This window comes from Saccostrea echinata, unplaced genomic scaffold, assembly GCF_033153115.1.
Source record: "Saccostrea echinata isolate AGI-Se365-2 ecotype Australia unplaced genomic scaffold, CSIRO_AGI_Sech_v1 ptg000015l, whole genome shotgun sequence".
Taxonomy (NCBI): domain Eukaryota; kingdom Metazoa; phylum Mollusca; class Bivalvia; order Ostreida; family Ostreidae; genus Saccostrea; species Saccostrea echinata.
Genome location: NW_026889764.1, coordinates 7,321,322 through 7,335,011, shown reverse-complemented (window position 1 = coordinate 7,335,011; position 13,690 = coordinate 7,321,322). Strand labels below are relative to the sequence as shown.

The 13,690-nt window shown below is 30.6% G+C and overlaps 1 pseudogene; it reads left to right on the top strand.

The window, feature by feature from the left end:
- Positions 1-2,194: 2,194 nt before the first annotated feature.
- LOC133188048 (uncharacterized) lies at positions 2,195-13,207 on the top strand (annotated as a pseudogene).
- Positions 13,208-13,690: the final 483 nt, after the last annotated feature.

Below are 13,690 nucleotides of genomic sequence, written 5' to 3'. Positions count from 1 at the left end.
AGTTACACACTCAGTGTGCTCTTTGTCATGAACGGGTAAACGGGAAAAATCCATAGACACTTCAAATAATTGTCAAATAATTTGTATGAAATATGTGGAGATAACGAACAGTATTCAAGCTCAAAACTCCGTTAAACATTACAAAATAGGAGCAGAGCAAACACGGACCTCTAAGACATCAGAGGTAGGATCAGGTGCCATGCAGGAGTGGTCTAAATTTGAAGCCCTTCACCGGCATACGATAACTTTTCTATATGAGTGAAAAATTCTCTAATGGGACGTTAAACGACATACAATTAATCAACGTAGAGCATGCTCTTGCGTATCGAATCAACCCCACACTCCAGTCTGTCACCTTTAAAAATAACTTTGAAATACATGTAATAGAAATATCCTTCTTACTGAAAAACACGATTATTGTTTTTGAGGGATTAAATTTAAGAAGCCATTTGTTTGACCATAGTTCCAAAATATGTAAATCATGACTTAATTTGGATTCAATATCTGATACATTGTATGATGATCGTTAAAGTGAATTGTCATCAGAAAAAATAGTTAAACATATGTTAAAATATTATTCTCTACATAATTTTACTAATACAAGAAAATGACGATACAGGTCTATCATCGGAAACCACCGAAGGATCATCCTTTTCAAAAAGATGAGTAACATGAGCTAATTTCAAAAAAAGTTGGAGAAAATTTTTTTTCTGAAAAAGACCTACATAAAAGCATAGTAAGTGGTTTAACAGCAGTAAAAATAGTATATCTTTTTTTTAAAATCTTTTTATGACTAATGCAATTTGGACCAATAGCTTTGTTCACGGGTAGCACTGAAATAATATCTAAAAATTCTTGTTCATCAATGACAATATTGCATAATCTTGATGATAGTGAATCATTATACATACAATATATGTTTGGCGGTGTTTCATTTGGATATTCAATAGAGGAAATAGAAGAAAAATACGAATTTAATGTTTTAATCTTGTCAAAGTTGGGATGAGCAATTTGTCTTGCCCCGCGATCATCAAATATTTGTATTGGTGGTATTTCGTTTGATAATTTCATATTGAATGAATTTTTTCATCAACTTCTAATATAACTTTTTAATATTTTTACATTATTATTTATATTCTAAAAATTCTGAGTAGTAATACAATTTTGAAATTAGTGCAATTTTTTGGTACTGCGCCAGATAATTAAATGCTTCATTTAAAGAGTTTATCTTTGAAATTAGTAAATGCCGATAAATTCCTTAGATATAATTGGTTTAATCAAATAAATAAAAAATCTTTATGACACTGGGTTCTTATCAAACTATGCTTGTCAACAGAATTTTGCAACAACTCTCGCACATTTATATATGCTACTCAGAATTTTAGGAATAGATATAGAAATGTTTAATATTGTATAGTTACTGTAATCTACATTTCCAAAAAATTTGATCTGTAAATAATTTGTTTTCCTTAGTATATAATTTTTAACACGCTTTATATTCACTAGTTTGAATCTGACTAGTCAAAAATGGCGACTGTGTTGACACAAGCGGCGCTCTAGACTCCTTTCAGATTATTTACTCTACAGATACGACTTTAAGTCATATATTTCTTATTTCTGGATCACATGGAATCCCCCCCCCCCCCTGTTCTTAGTGTATAAAAATTACATTAGCGGTTTTTCTAAGTATGAAAAGCGAAACTAAAAAGGGAACCTTGCGAAGAATTTGACAAAAAACGTGATCAAATTGACGCTGTGCAACTCATTGGAGAAGGAAAATCCTAAGAAATGTAGTTTTTTTAAGGCGGTACGCATGCCCAACATGTGGACGAACAAAATTTTTAGCAGAGGAAAGTTTTTTTTATATAAAAAATCGAAACTATCTTAACTCGAAAGCCTTAATTATAGCGACTTTAATAATAATAACCTTTTACGTATTATGTGACAACTTTTGAAAGAAATATAACACCAAACATCGGAAAATGTGCTGTGTATTTTCGGTAGGTCAATGACGTTTACCAGGTGAGTGATACCCATTCAGTTTATGAACGTACGTGTAAACTGCCTGTCTTAACAATGACGGATATCTCCAAAAAATTAGGATTAGATAAAATGGACAGTACAGACGAATTGTGTATGGAACAAGCTGATCAAAGTAATCAGAAAACGGAAGATTTTTCAGCTAAGGGATATTATGCACGGCATTGCAAGTATTCAGACAATTTGGTGAATTTCATGTTACGGCTCGATGGACAAGGTCGACACCTAGATGAAATTACAAAAGAAATCTTGGAAAAAATGGTATTCAAGAGAGACTAGAAACTGTTCAAGAGCAAGCCATCGACACAATATACCTTGTGACAGAACTGCAGGATAATCAGAAAAACAGACTCAAAGATTATGTAGGTCGTCTTGAATACCGTGTAAATTCGCAAAGTAGCAAAATACCCTGGTAGTTGATCTCAAGTCAAGATCAATGGAACATTATTGTTAGTGGACTAAAGGGGAAAAAAAGCCAGAGAAGTCACCAGAAAACCTTGCAAAAATTCTGAGAAATATATTCGTATCGGAGATGGAAATGAAGGAGACAGTAGTAGATGAATTACAAATACGAATGGGAGAATATGTTGCTCAACGAAAGTTTCCAAGACCGATTTGTGTGCAATGTGCTAAGGCTGAAAAGGATCTTGTAATGAAGATCATAAATTTAAAGTTAAAAAGAAAAGCAATCGGACGTTAGAATTGCCCAACAACAACCAAAAGAGATACGGGAATGAAGAAAACAGTTTATGAAGTTCAAAGAGCGAAATATCGAGACGAAAATGAAGGTGGACAAACTTATTTTCACTCAGAGTAATTCAATCTATAGAGAGATAGTAGGATCACTCCCCACGACAGACGAGGTGATTACCAGCGACGCAGAAAAGATTACCGTTAACCCAGGAAAATCAATTGAGGACAACGGAGACCGGTTTATGGCACATACCACCAAAATCGATTCCTATAAACATATCAAACGATCACTGGTGGAAATCATGCGTATCGAAAACATACCAAGTGCGAGTCATAACGTATATGCTTATCGTTTCACAAGCAGTGATGGGATAATCCATAAAAACGTTCAAATGATGACGCTGAACAATGGGCGGGAAGGATACTACTAAAATTGATAGCTGAAAATGAAGTTAACAACGCACTTGTGGTTGTGTCTCGACGGCATGGAAACAACATTGGACCTCGTCGATTCTTCCATATTAAAGAAGCAGATCTCAGTGTGGTAAATTAAATTTACTAACTTCAGTTTGACACCATGAAAAATAAACCCAGTGTTATCTATGATTTTCGAGCAGTTACTGCTCAATAGCGAATTCTTGTCTTGATCTAAATTTTTTTGACCTGTCAACTAAGGTTAAAAGGTACAATATATGTTTATCGATTTTCAAGTATCCCGAATTTCTTTTTACCAACCAATAATTTTCCGGAATTTTTGAAACATACTTTTTCCTATTCTTGCTGCTCGCTTTTCCTAACATGGTATGTTGCATTCTTTTTATTGGCTCAAACTGTACGCAATATGCAAGTTTTTTTTTCTCAACATGTCACATAACATGGAGGGATCTGTATGTTTCATATAGATAAATAACCTAATTAACGAAAAAGATAGGCAGGTTGTGATTTACAATACACCACCAGTGGATTCCCTAGAAAGAGAATAAAAAAAATGTTAACAAATTTTAATTCACAACTTCTTTGGTGGATTCACATATTTTTCTACAAATAGAATAGACTCTGTATACTGTACTTCCTACATAAGTAAGCCCATTTTCATTCTTTTTAAATATATTTAGTTTCAACTTTTTAGTAATATCAATTATAATTGTTTTTCGTATAAACTTTTTACTCTTTAAAAAAAAAAAAAAAAAAAAAAAAAAAAAAAAAAAAAAAAAAAAAAAGGCATGTTTTTCTCAGACAATCCACATACTTTGTATATACACTTTTGTTGTCTTTTATTTTTCTTTTTGTTTCTGTCTTGTATGGGGTCAGCAATATTTTCATCAATACTTTTAAAATATTTATGGATCATAATAAGGACAACAACCTAAAAGTAAACTGTCAAGGCCTTGGAATATGAAAGGCATTGGCAAAATGTTTGTGATGCTCTGTAATTATACAGTTACATATACTTCCTATTACATATTTGAGTCAGAGGAAAAAATTGGATTGATCAATTGTCGTTTTGTATTAATTGTAATAGAACAATTGTTTTCTTTTGCTGACCCTCCCCCTTTTTTTGTTTCTTTGTTGTTGTTTTTTTTTTCAAAACAACTTTCACAGAGTACAAAACATATTTTTTGTGTGTAGATATGATGAAGACGGAGTATGTGTAATCGGATGTTAACTTTTATAAAAAGATGAAATTTATCATCTATACATGTACCTGTGAAAGTGCTATAACAATAAAAAATATAGTTTTTTAACAATTATTTTGTTGGGTATATGTATCCCAATGTACTATGCCATATATTTCATGTATATAACAATTAAGATGTTTCACATTCATTTCCATGATCTTTATGATGAATTAAAAAATTTGATAGTGGTAATGACTGTATTTTTCCCAAAAATATGTAAAGCGCTGACGTTTATCTTTATTTTCTTACGTCGGAGATTAGGTGGAATGGAACGGTATACTACAGTTCTTATTACTCGGATTACTCTCAAGTGATCCTGTTGAAGCTTTGTAATTTCTTAGCCAAAACACTTAATCCACTCAAAAATATATATAGATATATATTAATTTCTTCAAAAGATATGAGCTCAGTGAAGGGAATTTTAGGACAACCATAGAACTGGTACTTGTCGATAAAAAAAATAAATAAGGAAAATGATGATTATTGAGTAAATACCTCTATATTTATATGCCCGGTCGAAGTCTTTGCGCAGCAGCGCATGCGTAGGCTGATACGACTCTTTAAATGTCCGGATTCTCTCTATATAATTTATTGAGAAATATATCAAAATATGTAATAATGATGATTATTTATCTGAATTGCATAATAAAAACAAATTTTTGATCTTAACGAGGTTCGCTCCTGAGCTTTTGAGCAGATTTATATCTTAACCTATATTTTAAAAATTCTGCATAAAGTTTTAATTCTTACAATAAATTTGGATTTCACTATGCCAATTAAACTATATTCAGTTAAAACTCCATGATTAAATTCCATTCCAAAAGCATTAAGGGAGGAACTATATTTTGTGGCGGAATTTTTTTTAGAAGAAAATTATCATTTTTTCTCTTTCGAAGTATTTAAAGTATGTTAAGTTTGGATTCCTATTTTTCCATGCAGCCTGCACACAGTTATTTTGTACAGTGAACTGTTTTATACTGATCCTAAATTATATTTCAAATAAACTGTCATGAATTCTATCATCATATTTCATAAATATAGTAAATATATTGTAAAAATCAAGAAAAAAATATATCCCTATTTTAAGCTTAAAATTAGCACTATTTTAGTAATATCTAAAAATTAACATCACATACCCCCACTTTTTATTTTCTTTTCTGAATGTATAAGATACTTTTAACCATTCTTCTTAAATTCAGTAAGATGTCATTACTTTCAAATTATTTTTTTGCTTGTTAGATTTTTAATGCCAGAAAAATGAAATTTTTTGATTGCAAAAAGGTCAAATAATTGAACATGCGGAGTAATTTGAAAATTTCTTCGTTGTCACAAATTTTAATGTGTCTTTTCAAGATTAATTAAGGCTGTGTTTGTTCCCATAATTTATTTGAATAAAAAATATTGGAGGAAAAACTTTAAAAATTGATTTATGTGTAAGACGTATTTACAGTGCAAAAAGCTCAAACTAAATCCTCTGTAGCGCCAAAAGGAGCGCATTGACCCCTATTTTTTGTTTTGATTTTTAATTAAGTTATGTGTCTAAATTCTAAAAATATACTTGATAAAAAATTCTCATTACTTTTGATGGCAGGATCCAACCTCCTTAACATAGGGAGAACATGGTAAGGGAGGGAGGCTGATATTGATATGTCTATTATAATTACCTTGTACTTCAACTGATTCTTTCAATACTTTTCGCCACATTGGTTTATTATCAAATTATCGAATTATCAAAATATCGAATTAATATATGACCTTTAACACGCAATATTTGCCTAATGATATCCACACACACACACACTCACACACACACACCCACACACACACACACACACAAAACAAAACAAACATATAGAATCTTATCTTTGAAACTTATACTGCAAGAAAAACTATTTCGCAAAATAATGAAAAATTCTAATTTAGCCCTAACTTCACCTTTGTTCTTGCATATTCTCTTCAAATAGCAAATAAAATTTAATTTAATTTTGATAGTAATACTAATTTATAACATGGTTATTTTGTCCATGAAAGCCAATCTTTGATTTAAGGGGATGAAGGACACATGGTCACGTGACTTTGTTTAACTACGTCATAGTCTCCGTTTATATAAGTGCAAAACGTGTAAAGCATCAGTTATTGTATAATTTTTTTGACAATTTTTAACTTTAATTACCATCTTATAAAAAGAAAAATAAAAAGTGTTAACATTCTTGTAAACATTAACAAATTATGAAAAAGATTGATCCACTCCTCTGTTTCCCTAAACTGCGCGTCCAACAAGTCGGTGACGTCATACACGATCTGTCAGTACAGCAAATCATACTCGGTAAACACAGGGGCGGTATTATTTTGTAAAAACAGGTCATAATCAGTATATGATGAAATGTTTAGAGAAACGGGAACACAAAAATTATTTTTGCATGGCTGATGACGGAAATCTTATGTAGGTATATCTTATTTCGCTTATTTAGCTTACGTGTGACGTCATAGTTGGTTTTTCCAAAGTAACATGACACGTTTTTGTCATGCTTATGTCCTCTTTAACGATGTCCTGTGAAATAATGAGGTCAGCTTCATCATTCGAAATTTTTACGGTTAATCAATAATTTGAGGGATTTGCATTTCAACGTAAATTAAAATATTGAATGATAGAATTTTTTGTAAATTACGTTTTTTATTGTTTAAGTTGTCTTAAAAAGTGCGTAATTTTCCCTATCCAGATGCAGTGTGATAGAAAAACTTGCTTTTTCGAATTTTAAACCCTAGTTATACTCTGAAATATTTTAAAAGATACATGTCCACTTTAATATTTTTTATATATGCTTAAAAAATCCCATTATGGACAAAGTAATGAGCCCGGAAACATGGAGAATTAAAACTGCACTTAGATACTGTAGAGCATAGTATTTGTCAATCAATATCGCCAAAATAAGGTAAGAAACCTAATGATATAACTGCTTTAAGATACGTGGGACATACTTAATTAGAAATGTACAACATATGAAAAAAATTGAATGACAAGTACTTTTTCAGCTCAAGGTCCTTCTCCTCCTTAATAACGACAGATACTTATAATAGCAATCCTTTTATGCCAAGTAAAATCCAAAATAAGCGTTATCCTTAAGCGTGATGTAGTTGCTACTGCAAATTCTGCTCAATCTCCCTTTTCTGTTTATTTCATGGATAATCATGAAAGATTTTATCCATATTTTATCACAAGGTCTTTTTAAACCTGCTTTTTAATGATACAAGTAATTACAAAGGCATAATAATAACATGATGTTGTTGTTTTTTTTAATTATTAGATATTTCTGCAATCGTCAAAAAATTGTTCCGTAAAAATCAACGTTTATGTAACAAAAGTTTTAAATATCAATGCAAACAGACCACGATTCACAATAAAGAACAATAAAAAGAATATTTTTCTCCATAAAACGTAAATTTTGAAAATCTCTAAAAATATACACAATTTTATATATTGTATGAAAACTTTATTTGAAAAAAATTATTATAGTCCAGAAGTAGCTATAGATTATCGTCAATGCTTGTTTCTGTGATGCCCCAAGCTATTTGAATTTTCCTTTATTTTCAAGATAAAGGACTAAATGGGCAAAATTTGTTTAATTTTGAGTGTAGAATTTACTGAGCGCAATCTTGCAATCAACTTCTTGACGTCATAACGGATGAAAATAGGTACATAATATACTAGATTTTTTTCTACATCAAAGTTTGATTTTGGGGACAAATATAGGTCATTACCGAATATAATCCTTTGTTTCAACTAAAAAGGAAATATTTTTGGACAATGAGAATGGATTTTTTATTTTAGAATTTTTAAGAAAAAGGTATCGTTTCAATACACATCTATTCCTGATTTTATAATTAAAACTTTCTGAATTGTTCAAATTCCATGCAATAAGATGAAACAAATCTTTTTGTCTTATATGGCCAACTAAGTACCAATTGTGACGTCATAAATTTGTACAATTTTCCGTATTTTCTTAAAAGGCTGCAAAAGACACCAACTGTTTTTCAAACAATATAGATTATATGAATTGCCAACTAAGACTTGAAGGCATGTAATTTCTCAAACAATTTAACACAACTTATCTGAAAATTGAAGTGGCGACGGATGAGGACACTATTTTCTTAGGGGAACCAACCCCTTAAGGGGAAGAAGGACCTTGAGCTGAAAAAAATACTTGTCATTCAATTTTTTTCATATTTTGTATATTTCTAATTAAGCATGTCACACATATATTAAAGCAGTTATATCATTAGGTTTCTTGCCTTATTTTAGAGATATTAATCGACAAATACTATGTTCTACAGTATCTAAGTGGAGTTTTAATTCTCCATGTTTTCGGGCCCATTACTCTGTCCATAATGGGATTTTTTAAGCATAGATAAAAAGTATGTAAATGGATATGTATTTTTTAAAATATTTCAGAGTATGAATAGGGTTTAAAATTCGAAAAAGCAAGTTTCTTCTATCACACTGCATCTAGATAGGGAAAATTACGTACTTTTTAAGACAACTTAAACAACAAAAAACTTTAATTTGCAAAAAATTCTATCATTCAATATTTTTAAATTTACGTTGAAATGCAAGTCCTTCATATTATTGATTAACTGTAAAAATTTCGAATGGTGAAGCTGACCTCAATATTGCACAGGAAATCGTTAAAGAAGACATAAGCATGACACAAACGTGTCATGTTTACATTTCTCGAGTACGAGAAAAACCAACTATGACGTCACACATAAGCGAAATAAGATATATTTACCTAGGATTTCCGTCAATAGCCACGCAAAAATAATTTTATGTTCCCCGTTTCTCAAAAAATTTCATCATATACTAATTATGACCTGTTTTAAAAAAATAATACCGCCCCTGTATTCAGCGAGTATGATCTTGTTGTACTAACAGATCATGTGTGACGTCATCGACTTGTTGGACATGCAGTTTAGGGAAACAGAGGAGTGGAACAATCTATTTCATAATTTGTTAATGTTTACAAGAATGTTAATTTTTTTATTCATTTCTTTTATATAACACAAGATGAAATCCTGCTCAAGCGCGGGGAATTGAATTTATACCACTACCGACAGAAAATATATTGTAGTTTCTACTGACAACCTACAGGCTTATAGCAGGAAGAAATACTTTGTTCAAAATCCCGCATAAAGTAGATGTACGTCTCCAACCCCCCAACCCCCAACCCCCCCTTGTAAAAATTTGAAAAATAACAATTTCATTAATTGACGTTTATTGTGAAACATGTTATACTATGTTATGGATATTGTACTTCAGATGCTCTTATTTCATTTCCGACAAGGACAAAAGCAGCGATTATACACAATTTACTAATAGCTAATTGTTTTTTTTTTTTTTTTTGGGGGGGGGGTAAAAATTCACATGTACTTGTGTCTTGGATTATAAATATGTATGACTGTACCTTATTGATATGTAAAAATGTATTTTACTTTTTTTTACGTATCAATAAGGTACATACATATATTGATATAAATAAAGACCCAAGTACCTGTTTAAAAATTAGCTTTTAACGCCCTATGAATAGGCCGAGTATTTGAAACAAAAGACTGTATTCAGGAAAAAAACCCTTCTTAAATGTATTCAAGGCATATTTTAATGAAACATGTATTGATTAAAGCACAAAATTTTACATCTTTAATTGTATTTGAATAATCTTATTCATTAATTTTCTCTTTTCATGTAAACAACTTAAAGCAAGTTTATTACGAAGTACAATTTGTACTTCGGGTTAGTTGCGATGATTCTCTCGGTGAGAAATATAGAAATATATACAAATTTAACCGATAAATTTATTAGGAAAACCTACTACATATATGTAACAGTCTTTCGATATATAAATATATTCACAACTTATAGTGTTATCAACGATTTACCATTATTTCAATGACCATTCACACAAAAGCTTGTTTTATGTTCATGCAGCTATAATCGTCTCGTTTTTCTTTTTAACATCGGGCTCGATGCTATATGATGTTCTAGAAGCTTCCGTCAATATCAAGATCGGTGAATGACGAAAATAATTTGGACATTTCCCCTTTTAATCGGTTATCACAGCTTATTTTATTTATATCATTTAATTCAAGTTTTGATTGAATAATTCAGTGATGACGTTTTATGAAATAAATAAACGTTTTCTTGTTGTCAGTTTCCTTAAAAATTGCCAGTAACTTAGATCCGCCAACCGGAAACGCCACCGTACTCACGTTTTCACTATTTCATGGCTGTTTATAGAAAATGAAAGTAGACTTTTAATTTAATGTACGATACTTACTATGCGAGTGAAATCTAAATATAGTTTACGGACATCTTGTATCTAGTGTATCCTTAGAAGTGTAAGTAAGAACTCTAGTGCACCTGCTTCGGAGTTTATTTGCAAAATTTATTAATTTATAAGTATAGATGGTTAACTAAAGTAAAAAAATGTCAAAACTTTATACAAGAACTGATGCTTTACACGCTTTGCACTTATAAAAACGGAGAATATGACGCAGTTAACCAGTCATGTGACCATGTGTCCTTCATCCCCTTATATAAGTCAATTTGAGGCTTTTTCTGTTAAAACATAGAAATGTAACATAAATGACGTCATATTTCAAGAAAGGTCCTCTTTTATGCCATATTCTTTCCTTATTTATCACTTTCTCATATTCAACTCATACTTAAGCAAATTAGAAACCTTTTGAAATTTTTAGTGCACAATAAAGCTTAGTGAAATCGTTTATACCTTCTTAAATGTATTCAAGGCATATTTTTAATGAAACAGAACACATGGCATTTTTAAATTGTAGCACTTAATTTTCAACTGCATATCAAATTTTATCACTATAAAGTCATGAAATTCTACAAATAGGGATGAAATGGATTTTGCGTTCATAGAGATAGTGTTGTTAATGTCAGTCTCATTATGTTATTGTCTCATTATCAGGTACTTAACAGGTTATTTGGTTGGAATCAGGTGTCTCGTTAGTATATATTATATGACCCCTTATATCTTATGTATATAATTCCTGGACCAAACACATTCTTAAAGTACAAAATGGTATTATTTGTTTAAAGATTACGATATGCGGGCTTCAATAAATAAAGACAAGGACTTTAAATACATGACGTGTACTATGCTTTTTAAAAATCCGTCATGTTTTCTCAAACATCCGTCATGTTTTCTCAAACAAAACGATATGTTTTTGAGGTTAACTAGTGTTGTATATTTAATTACTATAAAATGATTTACTCTCTTACAAGTAAATTAAGGTATGTCACCCGTCAGGTTTTGCAAAAAAGTTTGGATAAAACCTTTAACTTCAAAACTATTTATTAGAATTTAATTTTTATAGCATATTTGAATTAAACAATGCAAAATATACAATATTCAATTTAAAAAAAAACTGCTCACAAAATCATTAATTAAAAAGATTTATGGTACGATATTTCTTGTAATGGAGGGATATTTAAGTTCTACACATTTGTTAAATTTAGCATCTTGATACTTGAGCCCTACATATTTTTACTCAAAGAATTTTTTTCGTTATTATATGCTAGGAATATTTAATATAGGTTTCAATTAATATTTTTGGAACAAATTTAATACATTCACTCAACAGACTTTGCAAAGAAGTAATGATATATTGAAGAAGTCAAGATACCATAGTATTTTGCTTAAAAATTGCATATTTGGACCAGTATCTCAAACTTTCTATCAGTGGCCCTAACTTTTTCTTTCATAATTCTAAACTACACGATATTTCAAACCGATCAGCACTAAAGTCATAAAAAGCTTGATACAAGAACATATTTTTTGTGTCTATTTGGATTTTAAGCACCCAAAATATGTTTTTTTTTTTTTAAACAAAAAGGTCACACAACAATTAACGCGCATTAATTTGCAGGATTTTTTTTATAATGATTATTATTATCTAAAATATACCTCTCAATAAGTCTTTGATATAAGTCATGTCAGGAGTGCAATACCTTAAATACATTTTATTCGCAATCTAGTGTAAATTATATTCTTTGATTTATTTCAGTACTTCGCAAGTGAAACGTATTGATCTGAGGCAGTAAAGCTACATGTAACCTCTGTTACGGGTTAGTGGAACACCACATTATTTTATGATATAACTAGACATTCAATTTTTTTGTTGATGAATCAGACATAAAACTGTGAGTATTTAGCGGTTAATCTAGATCAAATCTGGAGGACATATCAAGTAGAAATCAATTGTCTCCAGAAATCTAGGCCAGAAGCCTCGACTTATTTAAGGAATCCCTCATATCTGCATCACATACACGCTTTGGAACACCAAGTCTAATCTGCTGTGAGGAGTGTTTTTTTAATTATATTTACAGAAACTTGATGTTTTCTTGCCTTGTGTTGCAGCCGCCAGACGGGGATCTGACAAGTTCAAATGTACAGAAAATTTTTGAAAATGCAAAGTTGAAACAACTTCGGAAAGATGAAAAGAATTTTCAAACTGAGAAAACAAAATGCTTCATGCAAGAGAAGGACGAACAAAGTCAAAAAAGGTTTCCGAAAGAAAGCATTGACGTTGATAATGGAGAACTGATAGAACTTCTAAATGGAAACAGAGCACAAATAGAAGCTATAAGAAGAAGACATGAGAAAAGGAGCATGTCAATCGACGTCGCATGTTTCCCTAATGATTCAGAATCCAAGCCTGTAGGACATTTTCTTCAGTTTTATCAAGTTAATGTTGCTCGCTCGTTTTCAATGCAATGACCAAAAGTGATGTTTTTTTTTTTTTCAAACAGTATATTCATTTAAGGCATGTTTTTGTACTTCAAATATGCTCTGTAATGCTGAATGATGTAACTGCTTATGAGATTCTTTTTGAAATGTGTTAGCAAACTGAGGGATTGCTGTTTGAATGTGAAAAGCAAATATACTGAACCATAAGGAACAGCAAAAGTGCAAATATATTGTTAACAGTGAAAGGAATAACCATGCATTTATCGTAATTGTTAATGTCTTAGAGTAGTAAAATGGTTGTTATGCATGTGTATATTACTGAGGTTATTGTTAGTATCTACATATTACCTGTAGTTTTTGTATCCTTGAAAACATTGTTTAATAAGAACGCTTTTCAAAGTTGTGAAAATTAAAAATAAATTGAAGAAAAAAATGTACATAGACTGGAAAATACATTAAGACCAACATTTAATTACATGTATATTGCTTTCAAATAGGAGAAATATTGTATAT